The sequence below is a fragment of the Diorhabda carinulata genome, chromosome 7 (genome assembly GCF_026250575.1).
Source record: "Diorhabda carinulata isolate Delta chromosome 7, icDioCari1.1, whole genome shotgun sequence".
NCBI classification, from domain to species: Eukaryota; Metazoa; Arthropoda; class Insecta; order Coleoptera; family Chrysomelidae; genus Diorhabda; species Diorhabda carinulata.
In genome coordinates, this window is record NC_079466.1 from 8,947,688 (window position 1) to 8,960,817 (window position 13,130).

The 13,130-nt window shown below is 31.0% G+C and overlaps 1 protein-coding gene across 5 annotated transcripts in view; it reads left to right on the forward strand.

Moving 5' to 3' along the window:
- The first annotated feature begins 200 nt into the window (after nucleotides 1-200).
- LOC130896656 (uncharacterized) overlaps nucleotides 201-13,130 on the forward strand; it is a 441,816-nt gene continuing 428,886 nt past the window's right edge. For 2 of the 5 annotated variants that reach the window (XM_057804891.1, XM_057804896.1), the window contains exons 1-2: nucleotides 201-425; nucleotides 4,085-4,136. The gene's annotated coding sequence lies outside the window, so the exon portion shown is untranslated. The remainder of the gene's footprint in view (nucleotides 426-4,084; nucleotides 4,137-13,130) is intronic. The other 3 variants (XM_057804890.1, XM_057804895.1, XM_057804897.1) reach the window with 2 other exon arrangements.

Sequence of the window (13,130 nt, forward strand, 5' to 3'; positions counted from 1 at the left end):
TACTATTATATAAATGGGACAGATTTATCCAGGTATATTTTTTGAAACAAATTTACAAATATACATGTATAATAGTTTCGATTGTTGCGTCGTTACCTTCAGTGACATTTTGAAATTCAAAGGCGTCTTCTTATACGCACTCTCTAGTGGAAGCCTGTACCATAGATCCAAGCATCGCGGTGCCTTTAATCAGACCAGGCAGTCGGTATACGTCTACTGTAGCGTCGAGACGTTATCTAACTACGCGACGCCTGTTCTGCGCATTCACGTTCTTCTAACACCTGTCAGTCTAATAAACAGACTCGCATGTCGCTTGATGAAATTTTATCATTTTTTTTCTTGTGAGCTTCAACGGCCGGAACTTCCCTTTTCTAGTTATTTGTAGTTATACTGGAATTGCTTAACAGGAATCACAAAATAAGCTGGTAGGTAGGATTTATTTAATTATACTATTTGTTAAATGAAGTCAATTTTGACAGAATATGGGTATATATATATATATATATATATATATATATATATATATATATATATATATATATATTTATATATATATATATTATATATATATATATATATATATATTATATATATATATTTATATATATATATATATATATATATATATATATAACTATATTTTGATTATTTATCTAATTTCTTATACAATTTTAATTTATAATTATTTCAAAAGTATGTACAAACAAGTGATGAAATTATAATCTTTATTAATATTGGACGTACTTGGAAAACATACTTCACTTTTACTCCACTTTTCAATATTAGAATTGGAAACATTCATATTCATGGGAAGATATACATTAATAAATATTTTCACTTGTTGAATTTGTTGAATAAACTAATTCTGATAATAGATTGAAATTCCAAAATTTTGGTTTTCAATTTATAGCACAAGGAATTTGCTCAGAAAAATAATTATTATGCCTTTTAATGAAAAACGTTGTAATTTCTAGCTTTCGATTTATTATAAACTATATTACAAAAAAATATTTAGTTTCGTAAACTTCCTATATAATTTGAATGAATTTATGTGTTGTGAATAAAACTTGAATCAAACATTATATGGTAATAATTACTTTGGGTTGATACAAGTGTATAAGTTTGGAGATAAACAAAAATAAAAAAATATTTATAACTGGATATGACTTTATTGTTTTTAATAATATATTACATTGAAATTAATACATTTTTCCATGCGTTATCATATATAACGATAACATAGCGATAACATATCTACCGTTTCTTCAGGTTTAGAAAAACGTTGATTTTGCAATTTATCTGATAATCTACGGGAATAAGAAGAGATTATTGGGTGCCAAACAAGGATGGTACGTCGGATGATCCGTAAATTCGATGTATTTACTGTTCAAAAACGTTTCGTTGTGGTGCTAGAGATAGAATTGTCTTCTGCGGTTGGTTTCTTTGATTTTTTTAAACACTACTGTCAAACAGATTATTAAGGTGTAGGCGAACACAACAGTAAAGTTAGATGAACACTGACTTTTATTGACAGTAGTTTTTTTATTTGTGACGCAAGGTTAGATAACTTGAAAAAAAGTAAAGTAATAGAAAAGTCACTACAAACTACAAACTACGCAGGCGCGGTATCATCTTATTACTGTTCTAAATTCACGATGACCCTGTTTTCACCATGATAGTCACAAAAGTCGCCCACGCTTATTAAGACGTTATATAGCCTTTCAAGTAAGAGGGTACTTTGCGAGGACGGTTGGAATGCCTGATATCAGTAGCGGGAGGTTCTGGAGTGGCCCCTGCAACTGGAACCTCTGACTCAGGCCGGAACTTGAGGGTCTCCTCCGTTGAGTACTTCAGAATCTGCATGATGGATAGGTTGAAATGGATGGGTCATGTAAGTTTGGAGGAGAATGAGCAGTCGAGGTAAGTTGCAAATCATCTCCCTCTGATTCAGGGGCAAAGTGAACATTCTTCATTGGAATTTCTGAACGCCAAAGCTGGTCAATTTGGCGCTTTATCTCCACTTGTTGATCGTCGAGCTGAACGATGTTGTGAATTCTTCCGAGCTTCTTGAGAATGGAGCCAAGCTTCCACTGAGTCCGGTTGTTGGCATACTACATACTTAATTGGCGTCTCTGGAGACCATGATCGACGTTTAGCTTGTGATTGAGTGGACAAAGTACATCCATTTGGCATCTAATGTGTCTTCCAAAATAAAGCTCTGCCGGTGATTTTCCACAAGCCAGTGGAGTGGACTTTTGCATACATGGGGTCTGGATCGTCAGCCATGGTTTTCAATCGATGTTTAAGAGTCTGAATATTACGTCCAACCAGACCGTTCGTGGCTGGATATAGTGTCTCGGTGGCGGAAATCATCTCGAGTGCTCGACCTTGACATGGGGCGCGATTTAGAGTGGTACTTAGAAACTTTGTGCACTCCTTCAGTTGACCCGTTCTCCCGACTATCTAATTTCGAAGCTTCCAATGCCTGTGCTTTAGCGACAATATCATCAGAAGTTTGCAAGTCCGACTGCGAATTGTCTTTGATTGATAAATTGAGCACGAAGAAATATGCCCACAATTGAAGTGACGCATGATCGGCACACTTCTGATGGTTTACTTCATGTTGGCAATCATAGAAAGTCCTCGCACGAGAATTTTCGCGTTTTAATTGCAGTTTTTGATTAAGATTAAAGTATCTGTAAACAACTCAAGTATTACTCGTATGACAACATTCGTATGACGTTCTGATTACGTCAATTATCAAAAATGTCAAACTCCATGAAGGTAATGTCAGATATAATATATTCACATTAGTGTTGACATATCTTAAAACTTAAGTAGCAGCCCTAGTAATTTTGTTTGTGCTACTAACAATAGTGCAAGAGGTTTTGGTGTAACAGTTAGCTTTGAAATTATATTAAAGACCAAACTAAAATATTTTTCGAAAACTCCGTAAAAATAGTGTTCAATATATGAGTGAGGGTTAGTTCTTACACTTTTAAATATTAAATTATTCCATAATAGCTATTTTTCACGAATAGAATACAATACTTTAGTTACCATGAGTAAACAGTCACAATATATATTCTCAATTTTTGTCAACATGATAATGAAGTAATAGTGATATTACTAGCTTCTATATATTTCATATATATATATATATATATATATATATATATATATATATATATATATATGTTTGTGTATATTTATATATATATTTTATTGAAAGTGCTCCCAATAGTTTTATCTTCATCTTGTATGCGTAAAGAATTGAAGAAAAAAATTCAGAAAACGTACACAATTAATGTTTTTGGAAACAAATTATTGAATTGATATTTGTAGAATATTTTATCTACATAACTGCTTTATACGTTGATTGGAGCCGAAACCATTAAAATGTGTACTCATTTTTGTGTCTTAAAGTATAATGTCAATTTTTGCCGCTTAATAAGGCTTCAATTTGTAACTACATTCACTTTGACTGCGCTGGACATTTTTTTTTCAAACGTCCGTGAAACATTATATTGTTTTAATCTATTTTTCAATCCACAAGTTTCATTTTGATGACAGCGTTTCGCTTTTATTGGCAGCTTCAGTAGGAGTAGTTTTACTTCCGCCGAAGGCATCACAAGAATTAAAACTGATTATATATACATATAACAATGTAACAACCTACATTTTGATGGTAATTGATTGGTACTTTCATACTTTACTTCAAATATAAGTAACAAGAACTTAAATATTTTGTTTATCTATCATTGCATTGTTATATATACCGAGGTTAATAGTTTTTATAAAAACTTCAATACCCGAGTATAATTTGAAGCTTCAAATAGAAATTTTTGAAATTGTGCTCTCTTAAAAACCATTGATTTTTTTGACAATATAGTTTTCATTTTGTTTTTTAAAAAGGTTGGATTTTCAAAAATTAATTGATATCTATACCTTGTTCCATATTTAGAATTAATCTTATCATTGAATAATTTGGCCATATTGTGGAATTTCTCATTTCTTCTGTATTAATTACGTCCCAGAAATAAGCTGATTATACATTTTTGTTGATGAATTTTCTTAATTTTAGGTCTTTCCTGATTCAATCAAAGACCTCAAATCAACGAAAGCATCTAAAAGGTGTAAGTAGTGGAAAATCAATGAGATTTTTACAATTTTCTCTTCATTTTCTTCTACTTTAAGATAATAAATACTTATATACAATATAAATAAACCAACAGCCGCAAAAATTAAGGGCATTGTTTTATGTTGAAAAAGATCATCGAAGTATAAATATGATGAGTACTTGTGCACTATTTTCACATTCTATCATCTATACTTGATAATTGGATTTGTTATTGTTTTATAAACATTGTTATTTCCTATAAATCCCAGAAAATCTTTTACTCATAAACGAAGCAGGAAATGAGTATAGAATTAAATAATAACATAATCAGAATTTAAAATTATTAAGGCATGCTACTCACTAAAATTTTTTTACATAGTTTAGTGTAGTGCAATTGCCATTACTCTCTGTTGCTATGGAATTCTACAAAGTAAATGAGGATCTCAAGAAAACAATGTTTGGAATACTAAGAATTATTCTAATAGTATTCTTTTTACACAGAACTGTATCTGCAGTTCGGGAAATAACGGGTATCCCACTCGCAGATCTAATGAAAAGAAATACGAAGGAAATGGAGGCTAGTTTTAGAGAAAATCTTTTCGTTGATTGCGAATACAGATGACTTGGACCATCGGACATTTAGGCTAATTCCAAAAATTAAATTGTAGCTTGACAAATGCTATTGTGAAGTGGACTATTTGCAGTTAAAACTTATCAGGACACGGACGATATAGAAAAGACTTCTTTGATAGAAAAACAACGGCAGACGATACATGTGTGTATTGTTCGCAAAGAAATGGTAGGCTCAAAGCAAAAGGAAAGAGCAGATTGCAAGGCGCTTTTATTATTTAATGAAAATGGGTTATTTAAGCGACAAAAAGTAGTTTGATACAAATTACTAGTAGCCATACCACCAGACAATGTTGTAGAAGATTTTTGTTATAATGTACATACAGACACCCACAAAACAAAAGATATTGACAATGATTGTCGAGGTTTTACGATATATGTAAAAATATCTGAAAATACGAGAAACATTCTTTAGTTTTTATAAACATGCCTATCCTCGTCGAATTGGCAAGCAAGCACTGTTATTTTTACCCCCATTTCTATCAATCAAAATATGTATCAAAAAATATGACACATAAATTTATTGAATGTCTTGAACACAAATATAAAAAATTCCTTTTCAATGTTCCTGGTTGAATCTTTCGTATTCCTCACTCCCTATCGGGATTTTCTTTTAAGTCAACATTCAACGTACATTTTAGAATCGATAGGGTACATTTTTTACTTTTCCTCTTGTAACACGAAAGCACACTCTTCGAATCGCTTTGCTTTTTCATGTATTATATAGTAGTAGTAGTATAGCGATTATATTTTTGTACAAATCGTTTGTCACTTGATTCTTGGAATTATCTATGAACACTATATTTGATATTGAGAAGAGTAATATCTCTTTAATAATTTTTGACGTGTTCAAATTGAGTTAACTCCTAATAATTATAAATTTTGTGCTTAAAAAGATGAACTTAGATAGTTGAGAGGAGATATTATGTATACCTACAGAGATAAGGAAAGTAGCTAATGTTACCATACAGAATTCATTCCTCCAGAAGTTCATTAGCAAATATTAAGATAAAATTATTTAAGATTGGTGTAGCTGTAAGAACATTCAGAGATTGGAGAAACATGTATCTATAAAGTGCAAGAAATTTCCATAACAATTTAATAATTTCATAAACTGTAGAGAAATATCTACTAAGGTAGTAGATCTTAAAATAATTCCACCTTTTTCATCAATTACATAATTCATTTGAGTTGCTGAAATAGTGGATATCTTGGGTAATGGCCTTGCAGCACAATGAGCAAAATACAATTAAGAAATATTCAAATTGCCGTCTTCCTGATATATCGCAAAAATTCACATTTCACAATGGAAAATATCAGGGATTAGCATTAATAAATATGGAACAACGAGGTAATACATTGCTATATTTTAAAAATGTGAAGTATATGTCACGGCTAAAACTCATATTTCGTTAGAACTCATTTTCCCTAGTTAAAACAAGTTTTCACTGAATTTCTTTGTTAAAACTAGAATTTACCATTGAAATATATGATTTTCAGATAAAACTGATTGTCATTCGAGCTAAAACTAGAACTAGGAAAGCTAATTTGGGATTGAGAACAAGATAAACTTTATTCAATATTTATTACAAAGATCTAGGATACACAGCCGTGTTTCTAGTAAAAACAATAATAATAAAATCGTCTGTTTTCATACAGTGAAAAATAATCTAATAACCTTAAAATAAGAGAAGCATGATATCTCTTGTTATTACAAGAAAAAATTATCGTGGCATTTTCAGTTACATTCAGTTGTCATTCTTCTTGCAGGGATACCTTCTTGACATAGACCTTTTTTACATACAAAGCGCATTAATTTTGTTCTGTTCTCATGGCTGCTTCATTAGCAACAATTCTTGAAGGTGAATTTATATTTGGAAGATCTTCATGCAAAATTTTTCTTTGGACTTGTAGTATTCTGACTTGAAAAGCATATTTAAATAATTAGCTTTCACCTAATAGTGATTTAGTTATATGATAAATGATAAAACAATTGAGCAAATATATAAATATATAGTACAATTTTTTGAGCATATTATGTTCAATCTTGTAAAAACCCTGACAATATTTTTAAAAAATTACTCCGACTAAATTAAGTCGATCTGCTTTTAAGTGTTGGTGTGCTGTTTCTCTGAATGCTGATTTACGTTGTTCAAAATTTTAGGTTAGGTTGTCATTTGATGGTATTATAATAAGTTCTAGAGTCGTAGATGCTATAGCTTCATTGTCATATTCACTGGCTTCTATTGTAGTTGGCAATGATGTCGATGAACTTAAATATTGATTGGATAAGTTTTAATAGCCTCGCACTGGAAAAACTCATTGAGTCAAGTAAGAACTGGTTTTACCTAATCATTAGTTAATATAAGTTTTGACGATGGCAACTGGTGACAACTAGTTCGAACTGTAATATATAAAGAGAGAGGACATTTATGTCAGGAAATTGTTTACATTTGGTAGACAAAAACTTGTAAGAACTAAGAGGAAACTAAATAAAGACACAAGTAAAACAAAATTTAAATACGACATATACACAAAAAAATTACAATAAATAACGAAATTACATTTTAAAATGTACATGTGATTATTTTTACATATAATATACATTATAAAAGTAAAACCAGATAATGAAACTATAACACGATCCTAAAATATGTAATGATTTGTTTTAAAAATCAATACTAACTTTAAACCAATGCGTGGTATGCTCCGCAGTACATATTAGTATTAGAGGTCTTTATATCGTAGAAGTAAATATGCCCTCTAATTTTTGCGAAAAGCGGAAAAACATGTTATGATTCGATTTCAATTGGCATTTTTTGTATTGTACAGTATTGAGGCCTTAACTAATCCCAATAGCGGAGTAGGTAGATAAAAGTCGTGCAACACTTTCCAAAGTGGATAGCTGTGCAATGATCTTCCTATAAATGGAGAAACGAGCTCATTGATTACGTGAACGTTACATTGGAGTGATGGTTTTTAAGGCTGGAGTAAACAAATTTATGGGTAATAGTATTACGTAATTTTAGAAGAAATTTCGTTACGTGAGATAAAGATCGCATGCAGACATACGTGAACCTTTAGAGGACCAGGGTTTATTGTGCTTATTTTTAATACGCACGTTAAAGAATAAGTGGATGTCAGACTAGCTAGTATTCTCATAAATCTAGAAATTTCGAAGTCAACATCGTAAACAAACGATTGTTATCGCTACTGGTCGTGGTAACTTTATTAGTATATTCTAAAGGGATATAACTGCATTGGAACACCAAATATTAAGATAGATACTACAAATTAATTTTACAGTTCTATAACCCCTTAAATAATTAGTACATTAACAACTTATGTTCAACAAACAGAAACTTGTCAAACAGAATATAAATTTTTATAAAAACCATTCATCTTTGATTCATCTTCATATCTCGGCCATTATTTTTTTAACCTTTTCGTTAAGGATATATAGCGTATATGCCGTCATTATAACTTTGAATTTCATCTTTCCCAAAGGCGGATAATTAAGTAAGACTTCAAGGGCCCTTTTAAAGACTTTATTGCACTTTGTCCAGTTGTCAGAACTTACTTAGACTAAGGTTCTCAGAACAAATGATAGATGAGGTATTTTTAAGTGACCTGCATGATTTTCAGACCTTACACCGTTGGATTTTTTAAGGGGTTATCTCAAGTGCTATACAGCCAACTAAAATTTCAGATTTTGAATAAAGGATAAATATAGAAATATTTTAAACCAATCTATAATATTCGACATGATTATGTAATTGCTAAAATTAAGTTGAGCAATGAGCATTTATTGTGATTGTGTCATTGACATTGGATTTCAAAGTATATATTTATTTTTATATTGTTTCTCTCAAATCATAGTTAATCAACTGTAATTAATTATTCACAAATTGTAGTTTTGTGGAAGTCATAATTCTACAGTCTGTTATTCTAATAAATCAAGAAGGCAATTGTTTAGACAGTTTATAACTTTATCTCGGAAAATGTTTCCAAACTACAATCAATAATTGTTAGGTGATTCAAAATAATTAGGTGAAATTAGTTTTGAGGAAAGTCAAATAACGATTGCGTGATTATTTCAGAAACAGTTGTAATTAGATGTATAAATTTATGGAGGAATGAATCGACATTAAAATTGTCGTTCAAAGCATTACACATTTCTGAGAGACATAATCAAACTAGAATAATAACAGCATAGTTTTGAGAATAATACAGAAAGGAATAGCAGATATTATTTGATAAACAATGTTGTTTTATAAAGGGAGATGTTTTATCTACTAAAATTAGAGAAATATAATAATCAAAAATCATGAAAACCCCATAAGTAGATAGATATTATCTAATGAATTCAATGATGCATCCATAACATGAGGGCATGCTTTCTACACTACACACACTACGCCCATTATAAACTACAATTAACCAACTAAATGGAATTGACAAACTTATATCTTAAAAAGTTCTATTCTTACTATAATAGGCAAAACGTAGGTAGAAGACTTATATTTTAATAGACACTAATGTTATTGTAATGTTTTCTCATTTATTTATATAATTTATATTCGTGGGTTTAATTAGGTTCAAGGTAGACAACAGCTTGCTGTCAGCTAAAGTGTAGAATGTATTGTCAATTCGGGGTAGAGGGTAGCTGTCTTTCTCCGTGGCGTTGTTTAACTGGTAAAAGTCCACGCAGAGTCTCGTTGTTTCAACCTTTTTCTTCACGAGCACTACTGGAGACACTCATGGTTGGTTCTATTACTTTTTCTTCTTTCATATCTTGAACTATTCTTTCAGCTTCCTCTCTCTGATTGGCTTAGCATCACCAGTATTGATTTTGTGTTTGACGGCTGATGTTTTACCAGTCTACTCATCTTTTGGTAGAAATAGTTCTCGATATTGCAAGAGAAATTCCCCCATTTCCCTTTTCTCAGCTAGATTCAAGGATTGACCAGCTACTGATATCATATGTTCGAATCGGTCATGGAAATTGTCTATAGACAATATATAGACTATAATTCACTTATCAATATCACTTAACTAACTTGAATAATTTATTTAAATTCTTCGATTATTTTGCTAATTCGGCCTGTTCACTACGACTATTTATTATATATTGAACTAATTTGCACTACACAAACACCTTATATATCCCAAAAAATACCGAAATTTCTAGAAAAATGAAACAAAACAAAAGACTAAATAGACCTTCTTAGAAATTATTCAAAAGAAACAATGTACATAGAACTATTTGCTATAAAAACTTATATAAAAACAAATATCCATACGCACCCATAAATTCTTCGGAGTCAGAGTCAGGCTCTTCTAGCAACTGATTCACTCCTTCCAGTAAGTCGTGGTTGCCTTCAAACGCTAGTCGATTTTGGTGGGGACCTTGCTTATGCGATAGATGATATCATTGATCCTATTCTTGATTAAGGATAGACCTTTTCATGATTTTTGTAAAATTAGAGGGAATCCCTATCTTCTCGTCGGGTTGGGCAGCCATACTTTACCCACCTCTTCAAAACCGCCGTCTGTGGCCTTCGTGTCGCTTTGTATTTTCTTTCTGTCGCTGGCAACTTAAAGATTCGTGCAAACCGTTTCGTATATGTCGTCCATTCTTCTTTTCAATTTGATCACATAATCTCCCCCTAGGCTTTCTCTAGGTATACAGCCTAATTCCAGGTCTCGTGGAAGCCTCATTTCACGTCCACACATGATTTATGCATGTGTTTTACCAGTGGACTCATTAATAGCCGATCGATAAGCCATTGCAAATAGGGGTAGGTACTGATCCCAATCTCTCTGGTGGCTGGAAACCACTCTAGACAGATATCGGCCAATGGTCCTGTTCATTCTCTCGACCATTCCATTTGATTGTAGATGTAATGCGGTCGTCCTCGTCTTTTTCATTCCCAGCTGGTCACAGATTTCCTGGAAAACTTCCTGGCTTCCGAAGTTTCTACTTTGATCGCTGTGGACTTCCAAGGGCACAACATCGGTTGATAAATTCTTTCACCAATACTTTCGCAGTTGTGGCCTGTTGATTCGATTTCATGTAAAATTGAACCCATTTTGTAAAATAATCCATCACAACTAGGATGTATTCACCACCACTTTCTGTTATCGGAAATGGTCCGGCGATATCTAGAGCAATATTTCGAAAGGACTTCTAGCATTATACTGTTTCATAGGTGCCTTTCTTTTACCATGTGGTTCATTACTCGTAGCGCAAGTCGAACATTTCTTACACCACTCCTTCACATCGTCGGAACCATGAAGATTCATCACGTCCATTGCCAGGGTCACGTTTTTCTTTTAAAAATATTAAGAAAACTAAAAAAACTAATCTTGAAACAGAAGAGACCTAATAAAATCAAGAGCATTTGTAAGTATAAAAATATATAAAAGGTCTAAGAAATAAGAAATAGAAGAAATTTATATAAATATATATATGTATGTATATATGTATATATATATATATATATATATATATATATATATATATATATATATATATATATATATAAATGCATCCAAATGTTCTTGATTTTAGGTCTTTTGTTTTTCAAGATTAGTTTTTTTCAGTTTTTTTAATATTTAAATATTAAATATATGAATATTTGGATAATGTATCATGTCCTCTATAACTTATACTAATATCATATATATTGAAATAATTCGGTAAATGTTGGGAAAGTCCTTGTACATATGGTAAGGAAAAATGTTATGTTTTGATTTTTCATTTCAGTTTTGATTTTAAATGGATTGTAGTATCTGTTTATCCTTTTCTTAAATATGTTATTTATCATTTTTTCCGGATAATTATATATATCTATAGATCAATATAAATTATGCATTTAGATGCATTAATATATTAAAAGGTTTAAGAAATGAGAAATTGAAGAAATTATTATGTATATATATATATATATATATATATATATATATATATATATATATATATAATATACGTTTACAAGCGTCTTGTGATACGGCCGGTATTATAGTGATAGTGGTCAGATCTCTTTTTTCACCGGAAAAATAATGAAATCTGTTATTTGAATTGGATGTTGCAAAATGTATTGAAAAGTTTTAAATTCGCATTGCTTGTTGTAATGAAGTAAATGGACAACATTTTGAGCATCTGCTGTAATCGCCTCTACTGTATGTTTTCTAAAATTTGTAATTTTTCTACTTCACATTTAATGTGGATCTACTTCTAACATGACACAAACATTTAAAGATTTGTCTTCAGTTGCTGTAGGTTTCCTGCGCCATGATTTGGATAAATATTTTACTGCACCAGTTTCGTTAAGCTCTTTACTAACTTACTGACGCTAGACCTTGTTACGAGATTTGTATTAGCTCATAAATTATTGAAGAATGTTCAAATTGAACAAGTTTATTCAATCATAACCATCTAAATGCTCATTATAACTTTGGTGGAGATACAGTAAATGTAGCTTTAGCTCCGAAATTATGGCATTTAGATATAGACAATATTGCATGAAACATAATCAGTATTTCTTAAGGATTTCTAAAAGATTTCTAAAACAAAAATATATAGGGTGATCTATTTGAAATAACAAAGTTCATCATTTTTCCAGAAAAAGATATGACAACAATATAGATACCACCATAATCCCGAACGTATCACAAAAATTTATAAAAATCGTCGTAAAAGCCGTTTCCGAGATAATTGAGGCTTTCCATACATAAATCTCTGTATATTAATTGTAACAAATACTTTGCCAGCTGGAGTATGAGCATTTTCTTATTGGGAACGTGGCATGAAACACCAAAGTAGATTAACTATCGTCTGGGACTGAAATTATAGTCAAGTATAGTATAAGAAATATGTATAAATGTATAACAATAGATGATAAAATTTTACTTACAATGATTAATCAATATTTGTGGTAGCTTTAAGTTGTATAAATTCTTGTAAAAACCTGAAATTCATAGAATTCAAAATTCAATGTTCAAAATGACGTGTAATAGAAATATTGATTATTAGAAATATTGATTCTGATTACTATAGTTTACTTTCAATGTACTACAAACCTGTTTGAGCTTATGAACTAAGAATAAACAGAGAATAGAATTACATGGTGCTAAGCCACCATGTGGTTGGCAAAAGAGGATACATGTAAATTAAAGCGGGAGAGGACAGAAAATATAAGGTAGAAAAAATTTTGATATTCGAATACTTGGGAGCAGCTCTGACAATTGAAAACTTTATACATTTTGATATAAATAAAAGAATGGCGAAAGATCACAGGAATCATGCAAGGCAGCTTAAATTAGAATATATCGAACAATAATACCAGAGCAACGTACCGAATTGAAACATTTGTTT